The sequence below is a fragment of the Scyliorhinus canicula genome, chromosome 1 (assembly GCF_902713615.1).
Source record: "Scyliorhinus canicula chromosome 1, sScyCan1.1, whole genome shotgun sequence".
Classification (NCBI taxonomy): domain Eukaryota; kingdom Metazoa; phylum Chordata; class Chondrichthyes; order Carcharhiniformes; family Scyliorhinidae; genus Scyliorhinus; species Scyliorhinus canicula.
The window spans coordinates 244,368,588-244,388,923 of record NC_052146.1 but is presented as its reverse complement, the minus strand read 5'-3'; the positions used below and the strand labels follow the sequence as shown (position 1 = coordinate 244,388,923).

At 46.8% G+C, this 20,336-nt stretch overlaps 1 protein-coding gene across 49 annotated transcripts in view; it reads right to left on the bottom strand.

The window, feature by feature from the left end:
* Positions 1-20,336, bottom strand: part of nrxn1a (neurexin 1a) — a 2,342,145-nt gene that overhangs the window by 523,091 nt on the left and 1,798,718 nt on the right. The window lies entirely within an intron of this gene.

Below are 20,336 nucleotides of genomic sequence, written 5' to 3'. Positions count from 1 at the left end.
CGCTCCCGTGGAAAATCGAGAAGGCCCTCGTGAACTCGGCCGAGTTTCACGACGGCCTCGGAGGCCTCTCCTTGCCCCCTATTTCCCCCCCCCCCCCCCCCCCCCCCCCCCCCCCCCCGGGGGGCTAGGAGGGCCGGGCGGCGTGCCAAGAGTGACGCGACGGTGGCGCCTATGTGACTTCAGCCGCGCATGCGCAGGTTGGCCGGCTCCAACCCGCTCATGCACGGCTGACGTCACGACGGCTTATGGCTCAAACCCGCGCATGCGCGGTTGCCGTCTTCCCCTTCGCTGCCCCGCTAGACGTGGCGGCTTGATCTTGTGGGGCGGCGGAGGGGAAAGAGTGCGTCCCTTTGAGACGTTGGCCCGACGATCGGTGGGCACCGATCGCGAGCCAGTCATCTCCCGAGCACGGCCGTGGTGCTCACTCCCCTCTCCGCCCCCCACAAGCTTCATACGGGCCTTTGGTGCCCATGTTCACGACGGCAGTGACCAGGTGTGGTTGCTGCCGTCGTGAACCGGTCGCGAATGGCAGGCCGCTCGGCCCATTTGGGCCGGAGAATCGCCGGTCGCCGTGAAAAACGGCGAGCGGCGATTCTTCCGAGCGGGGGGGTGGGAGAATCGCGGGCGGCGCCAGGGGGGCGTGAAATGAGTCGCCCAGCCCTCCCGCGATTCTCCCACCCGGCGTAGGGAGCGGAGAATCGCGCCCGTGGGCTTTGCTGGCTCGGCCAGCATCTATTGCCCATCCAGAATTGCCCTTAAAAAGCTGGTGGTGAACTGCCTTCTTGAACTGTTGCACCTTATGTAGTGTAGGTATACCAATGGAATGTTATGTACAGCTCCTACTTTACTGCAGTTGCTTTACTTTGCTTCCAGAGCTGACGAATTATTTAGATCAAATTAATTTATCTGTGTAAGCGTGAGTTAAAATTACCATCAAACATCAGCTCAATTGAATGACCATTTCCGATGACACATCATCTCTGTATTTAGTGGGGGGTATGGACTGCATCCCCCAACCATTTTCAAAGAATTCTTGGCACGCACTGCCCGTGCCAGCGCCATTTGTAATTTAAAATCTGGTTGATCAGCCAATATTTTATGTGATGTGTGAACTTTCATTGCATGATTTCTCTCGCACAGACCATTACTGAATGGGCCTTCACCTGTAGTGTGCAAATTTTCAAATGTCTCAAAAATTCCTCACTGGCAAACCCCCCATTATCTGTCTGGAATTTCATTGACATTCCTAATCCCATTCCCACCCATTTCTCCATGACCTTATCGACAATGATCCGCTTGTCCTTTCCATGTCCTTTCCAGCTAAATCTGGACACCAAACCTATAAAGTATATCAGATTATCTTTATCCCATACTTTTATGTCCATTGCCACGGAACCATTAATTTCCACGGCTACTGGCAAGCTCACAACAGGATGTGGTGGTGTCTTTTAATATCTATATAAATTTCACACCGGGCTGAAATTTACTCAATAAGATCATTGTATTTCTTATCAAGGACTCCAGCATCTCGCAGTAAAGCTTTCAGTATTTGTGGAGCTGAATGTGCAAGCTGTCTGTGCAATTTAAATGATCGTCTTTTTGTCCACCAAATTCTTATTCCCAGAAGTTAACAAGACTTCTTGAATTCTTTGATGAGAAATTTCTGGCTTCCATAATGGTTGCCCTTCCCAGGGATTAGGTCCAGGGCTGCCCTCCCCTTAAGAGGTGGGGTGAGGCGGGGTTCGACGACCCCCTAAGAGGTATGATGGGGCAGTGCGGGGGTCTGGAAGCTGAGGTGAGTCAAGAGATTGGGGCGGCATTTCGAAATGGTAGCCCGATCTTTTTTTGCTGTGGCGAGCTAAGCTTATCAGTGCAGGAAGTGAGGTAAGTGCAGCCTAAACGGGCGCTGAGAAGGACCCCACTATATGCACCCAAAACGGGACTTTTTTTTGCATGTTAAACTACGCCCATTGTAAATCAGATAATTTTCTCTCCAAGTCTGGGAAGCTAAGCTTTCAAAAATATTCAATCTTTGTTACATCTATGCTAATTTGCAGAGGTGGGATACAATTTTAATTGCTCAATTTCTTTTGCTCAAGCTTGTGGTATGATCCTTACATTTTTTTACTTTGTCATGGTGTATAATTTGACCAGTCAAGGCTGCTTCCGCAGCCCTTAATAAATAAGCAGAAAATAACACCCCTCATTCATTCCAGAATAAGGAGAAATCTGTTTGGTGATGTGAGTGATTTTACTAATTTAGTGGCAATTAGTGTTTAGTTATGAGCAGTTTTCTGCTATTTATCCATGCTATCAAAGAACCACCATGTCAGACCACTATATAAGCAGCACAAGCAAAAGATTGAGAACTTCTCTTATTTTCAAACGGATCGGAAAGCAATTTGTGTGCTCACCCAATCGCAGTTCGGTCTCTGGTTTAATGCTGCATCCCCATGTTTGGAAGAAATTTCTCAATTTTAACTGATTAAAAGAAGAGAAGAATGGTCAAATTCTGACAAAAAGTCTGTTTTGCGAATAACCAGCATTGGCTGCAAATAAAATAATAAATTGGAATTCATTGAAAAGATAATAGCATGAAAATGTACATCATTATTAATGTACAAACTTTGGAAAGGCAAAAATGGCCAAAGAATTATAGATCAACAGATGCATCTGCCAATTTGTATAATTCTGTTAGCTATGCAAGTAATTGTTTATCTACAGGGGCTGGTTTAGCACACTGGGCTAAACCAGCAGTGTGCATATATAACACATATATAATATATAAACATCAAACGTGCACTGCAAGGTTCAATTGTCCCTCTTGAACCTGATTTTTGGTGTGGAATAATCTCCGCAGTCCTCCATCCACAAGAAATCTTTCATAGCAATTTTTCCATAGCACATTAAAATAACAAGATGGTTTGCATCTTGTGGAGAAATGCTGTTATAAATATGTAATTATTGGAGAATCCAGTTATAAATAAGGAGTTATAAGATTAAAAAGTGATTCGCTTATGAAGTAGGGATTAAAAATTAAAAGCAGAGCTCATCAGCTGGACTAAGGTTTAAAGGTTTATCAACCTGCCTGGTATAATTGTGTGCTCAAGAACACCAGCATCCTATGACATAGGGTATGGTACATTCTCTAACACAAGTCAGTTCCTGGAAAAAAAACAGGAATTTTCCTCTACATCACATCAGCAAGGCATTGACAAGTTGTAAGCTAGAACAATCTAACAATAGATAACCTTAAGGAAGGCCCTAAATCACTTGTCAATTGCATCCTGGAAATTAAGTGCAACAAGAAAGTGACCACAATCTGTGCTCCCAATATCCTGCTTGCTTGAGGGATGTTGATTAAAATTAAGGATGTTGGTTGAAACAAAGGATATTGTCCAGCATGAGGCTCAACATTTTACTTGCCGGTTCATGGTATAAATATTGGATCACACAGTCGGATTTTTAGATTTGTTGGATTTACTCCAGCATCTCTCAAGGTAAAGCTTTAGCTACTGCAGTTCTCCCCTTAATTGAAATTGAGCTATCTTGCTAGACTATGTGGCTTTCTGCTTGGGGATTTAAGCTAAGCATTACTTTAAATATCATTTTGTAACATCATTTAGACTTCAGACTTTAATTCTACATGAAAAACAAGATTATATTTTATTTTTGTAGAACTGTCAATATTGCAATTATTATCAAATGTGAATTGCATGTTTGGTTCTTCCAGAAAATTTTAAATAATTTAGAAAGTATTGTGTTTCAAATAGTCTTCGGTATCCAAACTCAAGAACACATCTCCATCCACTGTTCATGGAGAGTTACATTATTGAGGTGAGGCACCTGGATCCTTATAAATCCGGGTTATTATAATCTGGCAAAACATATCTAAAATGGCTTCCTGGAGGATGGTAATATTCTCTGGTGGTTCCTCTCCTTCAGTAAGTGTTACGTCAGATCTTCAGACCCATTTCAGTTTCTATTTCTCCTGTCATTCTCAACATTAAGTGGGAGTGATCATCTGGGGAGTACATTTGAGCTAGAGTAATCCTAAAAAGGGGCCAGGATTATAATCCACTTCAATCAAAATATTCAGGTCAGCATGAAGTTTTATTTAACACATGGAAATAAACCTGTGTCGACATCCATGTTTTTATACAATCCTTTTTATTTTTATTTTTTATAAATTTAGAGCACCCAATCATTTTTCCAATTAAGGGGCAAATTTTGCGTGTTCAATCCACCTACCTTGCACATTTTTGTGTTGTGGGGGTGAAACCCACGCAAACACGGGGAGAATGTGCAAACTCCACACGGACAGTGACCCAGAGCCGGGATCGAACCTGGGACATCGGCACCGTGAGACTGCAGTGCGACCCACTGAGCCACCGTGTTGCCCATACAATCCTTTTTAAATGGAATAATTACAACAACAGTTCTCACTGCATTTCTGAATTTGTTTTGCTTCGATGTTGAAAATGTATCTAAATTACTGGTTAGGAACTAAACTAGTGTTCACATTTATTAAGTTCAAAAAACAATAAATAATTATTTTCTGCAATGCTTTTTTTAAAATAAAAGTGAACAAACCAAATCAGTTGAAAATAGATTTAGTGCCACTCCAAAGATAGTGGGCGCGATTCTCCGCAAATGCGGAGAGTCGTAAAGGCTGCCGTGAAACTGGCCGTGTTTCACGGCAGCCTCCGCGCCCCCTCCTGGGACCCGATTCTCCCCCCCGGGCGGGACTAACACGGCATCGCGGGCTTAGCGACCGTCGCTAAGCCCGCGCGCCAAGGGTCACGGCGGCTGACGCGCACGATGACGTCAGCCGCGCATGCGCGGATTGGACAGCTCCAACCCGCGCATTCGCGGATGACGTCATCACGCATATGCGTCAAACCCACGCATGCGCGGGCCGTCATGCCCCTCAGCCGCCCCGCGGACTGATCCTGCGGGATGGCGGAGGAACAAAGAGTGCGTGGGTATCGGACCCGCTGCCCGCGATCGGTGGGCACCGATCGCGGGCCCATGCCACCCTTGGCACGGCCGTGGTGCGGCCATGCCAATCGGTGCCATGGTTGTCCGGAACGGCACTTTGCGGCCGTTTTCACGAACAGTGAGAGAAGGTGTGTTTGCGTTCGTGAAAACGGCCGTAAAGGCCTGGGAACTCGGCCCATCGGCCTGGGGAGAATCGCTGTTTGCCGTAAAAAACGGCGAGCAGCGATTCGTGTCGTGGGGCGGCCGTGGGGGGGGGGGGGGGAGAATAGCGGGAGGTCGGGAAAAATGTTGGGAAGGCCCTCCCGCCATTCTCCGACCCGTCGTGGGCAGCGGAGAATCGCGCCCAGAAACTGTGATAAATGCAATGGGAATCCATCTCAGATACTCTTCTCTACCTAGTCATTTCAGAACTGATCTAGGGCAGAACACAACAGATGGACACTACAAAAGAAGAAAGGAAATTGAAGGGGGGAGGAAAACTTTCATTATTCATACAAATCAAGTCGCCTCTGATTCAAAAACAACATCGGCACAGAACTCGGATCAGGTTACCCACACAATCCACGAGTCCTAAAATGATATGTGGTGTGGGAAAGGAAAGGACATTGTGGAACAATAAGTCCTATTGATATAACTTGCAGGAGCCATCGACAACACTGAAATAGTAACAGAATTATCTAATGTGTCAGTACTCATTTTCAGTCAGAATTAGTTACTAATTAAAGGCCTATTGGCACTGGTCAACACTTATTTACTGAACCTGGTGCGTAAATATTTGTTCTAAATTAATTCATCCAGTAGCAGTGGTAGAGAATCATCCCCACAGTTCGATAACCCTCCAGCTGACTCAGAGAAGGCTGCCATTGAAAACCAAATTGCCTGGACCGCATGTCACTACTCCAATTTATCAAGCAGGTAACAGAAAATGATATAGTGGATGTCATTAAGATGAAAGCTCACAAATATGATTGAATGGTCTGCAGGAGGTGATACAGCACAAGTAGAAACTTCAAAATTTGCATTTAAAAGACAATTTATACAAAAGCATTGATGACTCTAGCAAAATTCTCATCTGCTCATAAACCTCTAACAGAACTTAAAAGAGAAAGATCGCTATATTAGATGCCTGTCTTATCAGAACAATGTTAGCTAATGCCGAATGGCATGTTAATTTGACATCAAATCTTGTAATGCTGCTTTGGCATGACGAGTGCAACTTTGCTTATATTTTCTGTGTTTGCCACAATAAAGAAAAAAAAGAAAGCTCAATATTGTCAGACAATTTTTACCACTTGAGTGCAACTCATAATTTCACCTTTCATCCAATTAACTCAACAGAGCAAGACCTAAACCTAGAAAAGAAATGGCACCTATTTTGGAGGTCAGGATTTCAGATGTTCATATTTGACAGTGAATCATTTCCTGGTTGGGAAATGTAAATGTTATGAATTCCCAAACCTTAAGTAATCACCAGAGGGCCATTATTTTAAATATACACTCATAGCTGACTCATGTCCAATTAAAAGCTTTGTTTACCACTTGTTTCTTTGTTTCCTGGGGCGGAATTCTCCGACCCCCCCGGGAATCGCGCTGGGCCCCCCCGCGCCGGTCGGCGGGCGCCCCGTGGCGATTCTCCGGCCCACGATGGGCCGAAGTCTCGCCGCTGACAGGCCTCTCCCGCCGGCGTGGTTCAAACCACCTACGGGATTGGCGGGCTCCGGGGTCCTGGGGGGTGGGAGGGCGCAGGGCGATCTGACCCCGGGGGGTGCCCCCACGGTGGCCTGGCCCGCGATCGGGGCCCACCGATCTGCGGGCAGGCCTGTGCCGTGGGGGCACTCTTTTTCTTCCGCTCCGCCATGGCCTTTACCATGGCGGAGGAGGAAGAGACCCCCTCCCCTGCACATGCACCGGTATGACGCCAGCAGCCGCTGACGCTCCGGCGCATGCGCGGACTTACGCCGGCCGGCGAAGTCCTTTCGGTCCCGGCTGGCAGGCCGCCGGAATTCCGCACCTTTGGGGCGGCCCGACACCGGAGTGGTTCACGCCACTCCGACATGCCGGGACCCCCTGCCCCACCAGGTAGGGGAGAATCCCGGCCCTGATATTTTTTCATTCACTCGACATTAATCCACTTATTTTCCATTCCAAATAGTATTGTGCATGAAATGATATATTGTAAATATTTTATTGATTGTGAAATAAAATACAAAGCTGGTACAGAGTCACCGGAAATTCTCAACTCATAGGATACCAGACCCACATTTATGACACTCTGAAATATGTTTTGAATCCAATTTCAGACGTACTGGGCGCGATTCTGCACTCCCCACGCCGGGTGGGAGAATTGTGGGAGGGCCGGGCGATTCATTTCACGCCCCCCTGGTGCCCCCCGTGATTCTCTCACCCCCCGCTCAGAAGAATCGCCGCTAGCCATTTTTCATGGCGACCGCCGATTTCTCCGACCCGGATGGGCCGAGCGGCCTGCCGTTCGCGACCATTTCACGACGGCGGCAACCACACCTGGTCGCTGCCGTCGTGAACATGGGCGCCAAAGGCCCGTTTGAAGTTTGTGGGGGCGGAGAGGGGAGTGAGCACCACGGCCGTGCTCAGGAGAGGACTGGCCCGCGATCGGTGCCCACCGATCATGGGGCCGGTGTCTCAAAGCGACGCAATCTTTCCACTCCACCGCCCCGCAAGATCAAGCCGCCACGTCTTGCTGGGCAGCAGAGGGGAAGATGGCCACCGCACATGCGCGGGTTTCATCCGTCAGCCATCGTGACGTCAGCCGTGCATGCGCGGGTTGGAGCCGGCCAACCTGTGAGTGTGTGGCTGACGTCACATAGGCGCTGCTGTCGCGTCATTCTCGGCGCGCCGCCTTGACGCAAGCGTCAAGGCCCGGCTGCCGAGAATAACGGAGCGCCGCTTCTAGCCCCCCGGGTGGGGGTGAATACGGTGAGAGGAGCGGCCTCCGAGGCCATCGTGAAACTCGGCCGAGTTCACGACGGCCTTCCCGATTTTTCCCGGGAGCGGAGAATTCTGCCCACTGGGTCAGATCTAAACAAATGAGAACAGAATCCCATTGCGAGCACGTTTAGCCGCGTGTTTCCTGGTACTCGCAATGCTGAGAAACACCCGCTACCTAACGGTCATCTGGTTAGATACAGGGCCTCAGTGGGGAACATGCGCCTGAGGCCGCACTCAGCCCGTTTCCTGGACTGAGGAACTCCGCTCGTCGGAATTCCTCATTGCAGCAAGATATCTGGATACCATTTTTAAATGCGATCTTGATCTCCCAATATGACCCCGAACCCCTCCAAGTCCTAACTCACTGTAACAGGGTCCCCAGCTACTCCCCCCCCCCCCCGCAACATCTGTGCAGCGTACCTCCCAGCTCGATCACTGCCACATGGCAAATACTTTCTTGGCATCTTGGCACTGCCAGCCTGGCATGCTGGCAATGCCCCTGCCAGCTGGCAATGTCACCTGGGCACTTGTCAGCGCCAGGCTGGCACCCAGGTGAGACTGCCAGAGTGCCAGGCTGCCCAGAGGGAATGCACCTGAGTGCAGCCAATCCCCTGGGAGACCCCCACGAGTGCCGACCTGTCTGGTTCCGGTTTGTGGAGACCAGCACTGAACAGCGCTCGCCTGAGATCTCTGAGATGAAGGGGATAGATCCCAATGCCCTGTTACCTCAGGGAACTGCATATTAGAGTGAGACTAGTTGTCTCACTCTAATATGCATATTTGCCAATGCATGAACTCGCCCACAATGAGCGGGCTTCACATCAGGACATCCCGCGAGATCATGTTGGATCTCGCGAGGCGTGGCAAGCTAGATAGCTCGCAGGAGCAGGGTCTTCCATCATTTACCGGCCATGTTGCGCCATGGTGCGCTGTTTTCCGGGCACAGTGTGGCCAGTAGATCACGCCCACTGATTACAGCTCACTCTCAAAAAGAGAGGTTGAAGATCACACCATTTCCTACAGCATGCTTTTTATATCACATTTTTCATGGGGGTAATGTCTCCCATACTCTTCGAATGATAAATGCATTTTTGTATTTCAGTTGCGTGCAGAAATGCTCACAGGCTTTGATCTTTCAGAATGCCTGATGGCCTAAATTGAAAACATTGAGCGCGATTTTACAGCCACGCTGTGCCCAAAAAGCAACTCGCCATGGTCCAGCGTGGCCGATAGAAGCCAGGAGACCCCGCTCCTGGCTTCAATCTAGTTTGTAACATCTCGCAAGATCGTAAAACGTTGCAATGTAAATCCCGCCCATTGTGGACGGGACCACGTTTTAGCATATTATCTGCATATTAAATCTGCATATTAAAGCGAGACAGATACCTGATGCGTGGTATCTACCACTTGCCTTGGAGACCTTGGGGGAGTGCTTTTCAGTATTGGTCTCCACAAGCAGGGGGTCAGACAGAATGGCACTCGTGGGGTCTCCCAGGGGATTGGATGCCCTCAGGTGCAAACCCTTTGGGCAGGGTGGTACACTGGCACTGCTGGTGCCACCTGGGCACCCTGGCACAGCCAATCACCAATCCTGCAATTAAATCACAAGACTAACATTATCAATTGAGGCAGGTGCATTATTTTCAAGCACTTCTTGATAAAGAATGGTTTAATCTGTTTGGCACAACTGAAAATATCTTTACTGAAATAAATGAAAAGAATGTTGTCCCATTTTAAGTGCTCTTCGTATCAAAGTGGTCAGGTTGATTTTCGGGGCAATGTGCAAAATGTTCTTGCTTTCCTTTTCAGGGAAAGGATGAAGCAAATTTGAAAAGCAAAAAGCCTTGAAATGCAATTAGGAAAAAAACACTTCTCACTCACTTCAAATTCTTTAGAACAAATTGAATAGCCCAAAGCCATCTTAACTCATCATTTCTAAATTCCGAGGGGCAATTCTTAGAATATATTAAGGTAGAAACTAACTGACTTTAGATTGGATGTATAGCAGGGGGTAGAGATGCCGCTTTGGCAGCAATCAGGAAATTGGGTGCGAATTGTTCTCAAAATTGCACATGTCAGGTTACAGTTTAGGTCTCTACTAAAATGGACTTGCATAATCATGAGTGTAAAATTTCCCACAGCACATCAGTCAGCGTAAAAGCATCAGTCAGTCAGCGTAAAAGCATCCAATCATATTTCCTCCTGGCATTAAGATACTTTTGTTGATGTATTTCAGAATGGTAAACTGGTGCAGTTTTATTAAAAGAACTGAAAATGGTTTATCACACAAAACATGCACTTTTAATAAAGTATCCAGTCCTCCACTTGTGAGTAATCTGATTTTCAATCACTGAGATTGAAAATCATTTAATCTTTTGCTGGTTTCATTGATGTACACTAGTCAGTTTCTCAGTAAATTAAACGCTGTTTCAATATGCAAAATCTTTTAAAACATGCCTAATTATGTCTGTGTTTAAGAAAATTAGCGCAATTCAAAACCCCTCTCAAACAGGAACAATTGATAGAACATACATTCAGATGAAATAGGTGCAGGAGTCACCATTCAGCCGCTCAATCCTGCTCTGCCATTCTGTAAGGTCTTGGCTGATCTGACTGTGGCCTTGATTCCACATTCAGCCTACCCCAATAGGATTGGATTGGATTTGTTTGGATTTGTTTATTGTCACGTGTACCGAGGTACAGTGAAAAGTATTTTTCTGCGAGCAGCTCAACAGATCATTAAGTACATGGGAAGAAAAGGGAAGAAAAGAAAAGACATAATAGGGCAACACAAGGTAGACAATGTAACTACATAAGCACGGGCATCGGATGAAGCATATTAGGTGTAGTGTTAATGAGGTCAGTCCATAAGAGGGTCATTTAGGAGTCTGGTAACAGCGGGGAAGAAGTTGTTTTTGAGTCTATTCGTGCATGTTCTCAGACTTTTGTATATCCTGCCTGATGGAAGAAGTTGGAAGAGTGAGTAAGCCGGGTGGGAGGGGTCTTTGATTATGCTGCCTGCTTTCCCCAGGCAGCGGGAGGTGTAGATGGAGTCAAAGGATGGGAGGCAGGTTCGTGTGATGGACTGGGCGGTATTCACGACTCTCTGAAGTCTTTTGCGGTCCTGTGCCAAGCAGTTGCCATACCAGGCTGTGATGCAGCCCGATAGGATGCTTTCTATGGTGCATCTGTAAAAGTTAGTAAGAGTTATAGAACATAGAACATAGAACAGTACAGCACAGAACAGGCCCTTCGGCCCTCGATGTTGTGCCGAGCAATGATCACCCTACTTAAACCCACGTAACCCGTATACCCGTAACCCAACAATCCCCCCCATTAACCTTACACTACGGGCAATTTAGCATGGCCAATCCACCTAACCCGCACATCTTTGGACTGTGGGAGGAAACCGGAGCACCCGGAGGAAACTCACGCACACACGGGGAGGACGTGCAGACTCCACACAGACAGTGACCCAGCCGGGAATCGAACCTGGGACCCTGGAGCTGTGAAGCATTGATGCTAACCACCATGCTACCGTGAGGCCCCTAGTTAGCATGGACATGCCGAATTTCCTTAGTTTCCTGAGTAAGTATAGGCGCTGTTGTGCTTTCTTGGTGGTAGCGTCGACATGGGTGGACCAGGACAGATTTTTGGAGATGTGCACCCCAAGGAATTTGAAACAGCTAACCATCTCCACCTTGGCCCCATTGATGCTGACAGGGGTGTGGACAGTACTTTGCTTCCTGAAGTCAATGACCTGCTCTTTAGATTTGCTGGCATTGAGGGAGAGATTGTTGTCGCTGCACTACTCCACTAGGTTCTCTATCTCCCTCCTGTATTCTGACTCATCGTTATTCAAGATCCGGCCCACTACAGTCGTATTGTCAGCAAACTTGTAGATAGAGTTGGAACCAAATTTTGCCATGCAGTTGTGTGTGTACAGGGAGTAGAGTAGGGGGCTAAGTATACAGCCTTGCGAGGCCTCGGTGTTGAGGACTATCGCGGAGATGTTGTTGTTCGTTCTTACTGATTGTTGTCTGTTGGCTGTGATTATGGTGTTGAAGGCAGAGCTGTAGTCAATAAATAGGAGTCTGATGTCGGAGTCCTTGTTTTCGAGATGCTCTAGGGATGAGTGTAGGGCCAGGGAAATGGCGTCTGCTGTGGACCAGTTGCGACGGTATGCGAATTGCAGTGGATCAAGGCGTTCTGGGTTTATGGAGATGATGTGCTTCATGACCAACCTCTTGAAGCACTTCATGACGACTGAAGTCAGGGCCACCGGACGGTGGTCATTGAGGCACGTTGCCTGGTTCTTCTTTGGCACCAGTATGATGCTGGTCTTCTTGAAGCAGGTGGAGACCTCGGAGTGGAATAGGGACAGGTTAAAGATGTCTGCGAACACCTCTGCCAGCTGGTCCGTGCAGGCTCTGAGTGCACGACCAGGAATCCCGTCCGGGCTCGTCACCTTCCGAGGTTTCATTTTCAGGAAGGCCGATCTGACTTCGGAAGCTGTGATTGTGGGTATGGGTGAGTTATGGGATGCTGGGCACTCAACAGGGGATTGTTGGTTACCTGCTCGAACCAATCATTGAATGCATTGAGTTCATCGGGGATGGGTGCACTGCAATAACCTTGGACTCACAGAATCACAGCAAGATACAGTGCAGAAATGACCATTCAGCCCATTAAGCCTGCACAGCTGCATGAAAGGCACCTGATCTACCAGTCCCATTTGCCAGCACTTGGCCAATAGCCTGGAATGTTAAGTTGTGCCAAGTGCTGATCCAGGTACTTTTAAGGATGTAAGGCAACCCGCCTCTTCCACTCTCCCACGCAATGCGTTCCAGACCGTCATCGCTCTCTGGGTAAAAAGGTTTTTCCTCAAATTCCCCCTGAACCTCCCACCCCTCACTTGAACTTGTGTCCCCTTGTAACTGACCCTTCACCTATCCCTTTCCACCCTCATAATCTTGTACATCGCAATCAGGTTGCCTTGCAGTCTTCTCTGATCCAGAGAAAACAACCCAATCCTATCCAACCTCTCTTCACAACTTAAATGATCCCTAGTTTAGATTCCCCAGTTAATCAAGAATCCATCTACTTCTGCCTTAAATATATTCATTGACCCTGCCTCCACCATCTTGAGGGAAGGGACTTTCATACGTTCATAACATTCTGAGAGAAAAAATGTCTTCTGATCTCCATCTTAAGTGGGAGACCCCATATTTTTAAATGGTGTCCTTTAGTTTTATTTCTCCCACAAGGGGCACACCCTCTCAGCATCCATCCTGTCAAGTCCCCTCAGGATATTATGGGCGGGATTCTCTGAACCCCCGCTGGGTCGGAGAATCCCCGGTGGGAGGGGCGAATCCCGCCCTGCTGCCCCGACACCGGCTGCCATATTCTCTGGCGGCGTTTTTCAACAGCGTTCCCCCCCCCCCCCCCCCCCCCGCTCCCCCAGCCCGGCGATCCCCCGGGCCCCGATGGGCCGAGCGACTGTCTATTTTTGGCCAATCCCGCCGGCGTGAATCACTCAACGCATGCACCAGTGGGACCTGGCAGGTGAGTGTGCGTGGGCGGTCCTCGGGGGGGGGGAGCGCAGGGGGATCCGACCCGGGGAGGCCCGCGATCGGGGCCCACCAATCTGCAGGCGGGCTTGTTCAGTGTTGGCACTTCTTCCTTATGTACCGGGCCCCTGTAGGGCTCTGTCATATTGCCTGGAGAAGAGAACCCCCTGCGCGTGCGCAAGAATACATCGACCGGTCCGCGCATGCGCGGGATCAAGCCGGCCATTCCGTGCATGCGCAAACTTGCGCTGTCCCTTCGGCGCCGGCTGGAATGTTGCCAACCCCTCTGCACCCTAGCCCTCTAGAAAGGTGAGAATTCCTCACCTTGGGGGACTGTTGACGACGGAGTTGTAGGCGCCGGTTTTCCCGCCGCCGTGGGGGCTTAGTCCCCAGAAGGGAGGATATGTTTCAATAAGATTACCTCTGAAACTTCTAATCTCCAATGAATACAGGCCCAGCCTGTCCAATTGTTCCTTTTAAGTTATCACCAACCCCCCTTGTATGAGTTGAATTAACCTTCTCTGAACAGTTTCTGATTCATTTATATCCTTTCTTAAATAAGAAGACAAAAACTGTACATGTATGTGGTTTTACCAATACCCTGCACACCTGTAGCAAAACTTTAATATTCCATTCTCCTTGCAATAAATGACAACATCCATTTGCTTTCCATATAACTTGCTGTGTACTAACTTTTCCTGATTCATGGTAGCATGGTACGGTAGCATGGTGGTTAGCATAAATGCTTCACAGCTCCAGGGTCCCAGGTTCGATTCCCGGCTGGGTCACTGTCTGTGCGGAGTCTGCACGTCCTCCCCGTGTGTGCGTGGGTTTCCTCCGGGTGCTCCAGTTTCCTCCCACAGTCCAAAGATGTGCGGGTTAGGTGGATTGGCCATGCTAAATTGCCCATAGTGTCCTAAAAAGTAAGATAATGGGGGGGGGGGGGTTGTTGGGTTACGGGTATAGGGTGGATACGTGGGTTTGAGTAGGGTGATCATGGCTCAGCACAACATCGAGGGCCGAAGGGCCTGTTCTGTGCTGTACTGTTCTATGTTCTATGTGCCAGACATCCAGATCTCTCGATACTGCAGAATTCAGAAATTTATGTCCATTAAAGTGACATACTGCTTTTCTATTTTACCTGCCAAAGTGGATAAGTTTACATTTTCACACATTATACAAATTTCTGCCTGCTCATTTCATCTATTCATCACTCTATGCATGCACCTTATGTCCCCCTTCACAACTTATTTTTCAATCTATCTTTGTGTCATCAGCAAATTTAGCAACCATACATTCAGCCAAGTCACTGATATAAATTGCAAATAGCTGAGACCATAGAACTGATCCCTGTGACTCTTCATTTGTCACATGTTGCCAATGCAAAAAATACACATTTATCCCTACTCTTTGCTTCCAATTAGCTACCCAATGCTCCATCCATGCTAATATATTACCCCCTACACCATAATCTCCTGAGGAGGAGGAGAAGCTTGCCATCTTGTTATTTCAATCTTGTGCCAATTTTGTGGATCGGACTGACTTCAGCCAAAAAGATTCTCAAATCAGTATTAGCAATTGTGTAAACGCTACTCATGCTCAATGTAACTTGCATTAGAATTTCTGTAATTTTTACGGTTACTTTGCTGAATTCTATCTCGATTGTGCTGATAAAACCCACGGAATCTCTAGGCCCAGGTGTTTTGCAGAGATACGAGCAATTAGGGAACAGGAAAACAGCACTTGGAATGCTCACATGAATTGCTCCACGGAGAGGAACCAAACCAAAATCAAACAACATTAGTCTCCCATGATAACGGTGCACGGGAGTTAGTGCTGCCTGAATAGGGCAGGTTGCAGACACAGACACAAATATACGCAATTAAATAGCATAGCAACAACTTAAGTGATGTTGTACTGTTCGATTATGAAGCAGAATACAAGTCTTGTGAGTACGAGTAAAAATAACTCCAGGAGAAATCATTACAAATAAACTCCAGCAATTTGACCAGAGAACAGGTCGCTGGATAGACAAGTACCATAAGCAATTTACAACAAAACATGGAACATTGCTGCCTATGTTGATTTATGTTCAAAGGACTGAAAAAAAATCTTTGTGCACTTAAAACGTTTAAATATGTAAAGATTTTTACCATTCATCCATTACAGATTTACCATTTATCATTCATCCATTACAGAAAATTGATTTTCCTTGGTGTTGGGACAGAAATAAGAAATATCTGTTGAGGCATTTTATAAATAATAGCATATAATAGTAATAATAATCTTGTATTGTCACAAGTATGAATTTACTGTGAAAATCCCCTAGTCGCCACACACTCTGGCGCCTGTTCAGGAATACAGAGGGAGAATTCAGAATTCTCAGCCTGTACGGGCATAAATAAGCTGCTTGAAGCTTTTTTTTTTTCAAATAATGAGCAAAACCAACACTTTGTATGGTGAACACTTTGCCAGGGAATTATCCAACATTAAAAAGCCAAAAATGAAGCAAAATAAATAAATTTCCTTTCCAAAATGAACTTTGTCTGTGAACGTTTTCTATCTTCACACAAACTTTGGAATTTCATCGTACCTCAGTGCTAGAGATGGATGGCTTCTCCGTTTTTATCATTCAATAAGTACCAAGCTCTCTAAAAGTCAGATGTAGCACCATCAAATTCAGAGTAACACGTCAGCCACCATTGTGACCAAGAAGCTCCTTTAACTGAATTAGAGAAGAGCACCATCTCATGCACCGTTCAGGTGGGCTTTTTTTAACTAATGCCAAATGAAGAACTTGTACCCGTAACCCCTGCAAAGTATGTGGAGACAACTCTAAAATGATTTTTTACGAAGGATCTTCACAGCAATCAGAGAGAGAATTTCAATCCAACATATTGTGTTAGATTCAGTGTTTTAGTTCAATGCATAACTTAGTACCAATACCACATTTTCCTCAACAAAGTTGCAAACACTTTCTTTACATACTTACAAAGTATCAATTCTGAGAGGAACTGAGCCTCATATATTTGTAGAGAGCAGCTATGCATCCTTGGCACTACATAGTGAGACAACTGGGTTTGCTGCTATTGAATTCATTAACTGAAACTATGATGCAACAAAATGTCAAACAAATGTCAAACAACCGAATAAAATAGAGCCTACCGACTGCCTTTTATTCTCAGTGCAGTTTTATGCATTATCCTAGCCCTAATAAATAAAAATGCACATTGCTAGATAACCCGATATCTATCTCCAACTTGTGCAACCACTTTTAACATAAAATTCACTGAGGAAAATGCTTCCCTTTATAGACAAACGGTGATGTGCATACCTACATATTTGGGTAAGCTGTGTGAAAGTCATGATGCAATTACCTGATAACAGGTGATCTCAGTGAATAATTAAATTTGGCATTTGGGAGTTTTTTTCCAAATGTGACAAATAATGCTCTGCCAATTTTAGTCATAGAATATTAATACTCACTGCAGTTTCTCTTAAGTGCTGTTTGTCTTCAGTATTCCCTGTATGCAATTATGAACATATTGGGAACTTTACCCTACTATGTGATATTTACAGATTGTTATTATATCTTCACGATTTGATTTCACTTCTTCATGATGAGATACACAAATATGAGTGCATGGATTCTTTGAAACTTGAGGTATTGTATGAACTATTGAGTCCATACTCATTGCTGTGACTGAAATGGATATTAAATATTTGAAAAAGTGCTTGTGCTGAATGCTAATGTATTTGAATATAGTTGAAGAGAAGTCCAGAAATTTTCTCTGACTAAATCAATTTTACATGACAAGTTTATACAAATTAATTTACGAGGGCTGCAAAGTGCACTTTATTCCTTATCTTTTTTAATGGAAAGTGCACCATATGATAGCTATCTCTAAATTAACTATCCATTTCAAACAGTAAGTTTTATAATAATGTGATTAGAATAAAGATAAAGGGTGGTATTTAATGGAGGCTTTGTGGGTCTCAGCTGCCAGCTGTAGAGCTGCCAAAAGACCTGTCTTGCCTCTGTTCGGGAAGGCCCTCTGAATTACTTGCTATTAAGGCACATAACTGAATAGCATGGGCCTTCCCTGGGATCAAAGACCCTGGGGCAGAGGATTTGTCCACCAAGAGCTACTGGTCTGTCGGAGGCTGGGAACAAGGGCAAGTGTGGTTCCCAGCAGGCTCCCACCACCTCCAGATGCAGGGTCCCTCCTTTTTATGTGGGGTCTCACTGGAAATTTCAAGCAATCTGCATGGGTCTGCTTGACATGCTCTGCACATAGCAAGTCCCCGTGCCTGCCCCTGGGTTAATACCAGTGGCTGAAGGATGAGGCCAATGGATGGGAATTAATTGCCTACTTATGGGCTTCAACTGGTTACTGGGTAGAATGGCCATCCACATACCTTCCCATCAAGGACTTAATCAGTAGGAAGGTGGCGGGATCCCCACCAGGTTAATGATCCCACCACAAAACTCATCACAGTGGGGGAGGGGGGGCAATAAATTCTACCCAAAGAATTCCCAATTGTGGTCAAGAAGTAGGCATAAAGGGCGGGATTCTCCCAGCCCGAGGCCGGGCCGGAGAGTCGCTGTGACTGGCAAGAATCGCACCACTGCGCCCTGATGCCGGGACGAGATTCTCCGCTAGCGCCATTGCCGCCAACGTAGTCAGCGCGGTGCTGGTCAGGGGCCGCTCGACGCGGCCCCCCCCTGCCGATTCTCGGCCCGGGATGGCTGTAACAAAAAACCCGAGTCCCGCCGGTGCTGTCCACGTGTGGTCTTACCCAGTGGGACCTCGGTGTGGAAGAGGCTGGGGGCGGCCTGTTGGAGGGAGGGGCGGGGGCGACCCCGGAGGCTGCTGCGCTGTGGCCTGGCCCGCGATTAGGGCCCACCAATCGGCGGCCGGCCTCTCATGCTGGGGCCTCCTTTCTTCTGCGCCGGCTCCTGTAGCCCCACACCATGTTGTGTCAGGGCCGGTGCGGAGAAGGGAGCTACTGCGCATGTGCGTGTTGGTGCCGGTGCTACTACGCATGCACGGACCCCACGCCGCACAGTTGACGCCGGGATCGGCAGCTGGAATGGCGAGGGTGGCTCCAGTGCTGTGCTCGCCGCCTGCAGGGGCCAGAATTGCTGATCCTGAGGCCATGTTGACGCCGTGTCGGCATTTACGACGGCGTCAAACACTTAGCCTCAGGATCAGAGAATCCCATCCAAAGGGTTTTAGAACATAGAACATAGAACATTACAGCACAGTACGGGCCCTTCGGCCATCGATGTTGCACCGACCCGTGAAACCATCTGAAGCCTATCTGACCTACACTATTCTATTTTCATCCATATGTCTATCCAGTGACCACTTAAATGCCCTTAAATTTGGCGAGTCTACTACTGTTGCAGGCAGGACGTTCCACACCCCTAATACTCTGAGTAAAGAAACTGCCTCTGACATCTGTCCTATATCTATCACCCCTCAATTTAAAGCTATGTTCCCTCGTGTTGGTCATCACCATCCGAGGAAAAAGACTCTCACTGTCCACCCTATCTAACCCTCTGACTATCTTATATGTCTCATTTAAGTCACCTCTCAGCCTTCTCCTCTCTAACGAAAATAACCTCAAGCCCCTGAGCCTTTCCTTGTAAGACCTTCCCTCCATACCAGGCAACATCCTAGTAAATCTCCTCTGAACCCTTTCCAAAGCTTCCACATCCTTCCTATAATGTGGTGACCAGAACTGCACGCAGTATTCCAGGTGCGGCCGCACCAGAGTTTTGTACAGCTGCAGCATGGCCTCGTGGTTCCGAAACTCAATCTCCCTACTGATAAAGGCTAGCACACCATAGGCCTTCTTAACAGCCCTATTAACCTGGGTGGCAACTTTCAGGGATTTATGTACCTGGATGCCGAGATCTCTCTGTTCATCTACACTACCAAGAATCTTGCCATTATCCCAGTACTCTGCATTCCTGTTACTCCTTCCAAAGTGAACCACCTCACACTTTTCCGCATTAAACTCCATCTGCCACCTCTCAGCCCAGCTCTGCAACTTATCTATGTCCCTCTGTAACCTATAACATCCTTCAGCACTATCCACAACTCTACCGACCTTCGTGTCATCTGCAAATTTACTAACCCATCCTTCTACACCCTCTTCCAGGTCATTAATAAAAATGACAAACAGCAGTGGCCCCAAAACAGATCCTTGCGGTACACCACTAGTAACTGAACTCCAGGATGAACATTTGCCATCAACCACCACCCTCTGTCTTCTTTCAGCTAGCCAATTACTGATCCAAACCGCTAAATCACCTTCAATCCCATACTTCCGTATTTTCTGCAATAGCCTACCGTGGTTTTGTGCACCACTTGAATTTACTTAACATTGTACCTTTTACATTTTACCGATTATTTGATTTTCATATTTACTATTTTAATGCCTGCATACCAGAATAACTTAGTTCATTTTCCTAACTTACTTCATTTATGGCTAGATTGATTTCCATAATTAGAATGCAGGCATGTAGCATGTCTGACTCGATATTCTGGGATTCCAAATTTCAAGTGCAAAACAATGTCTTAATATTTGCATACAATTAGCTTGTTATTGACCACTTATTGAAGGTTATTAAAGTCATATTCTGTAACCACTGTAGGCATTCTCAATGTCCAGAATATATACAATATAGAAACAGTCATTGTTGAGCCATAACAAATGGTGATGATTTGGCCATTTTCAGATCTAGTTGATATGTATTGATCAAGCTTTCATTCTTATAAATTCTTGAGA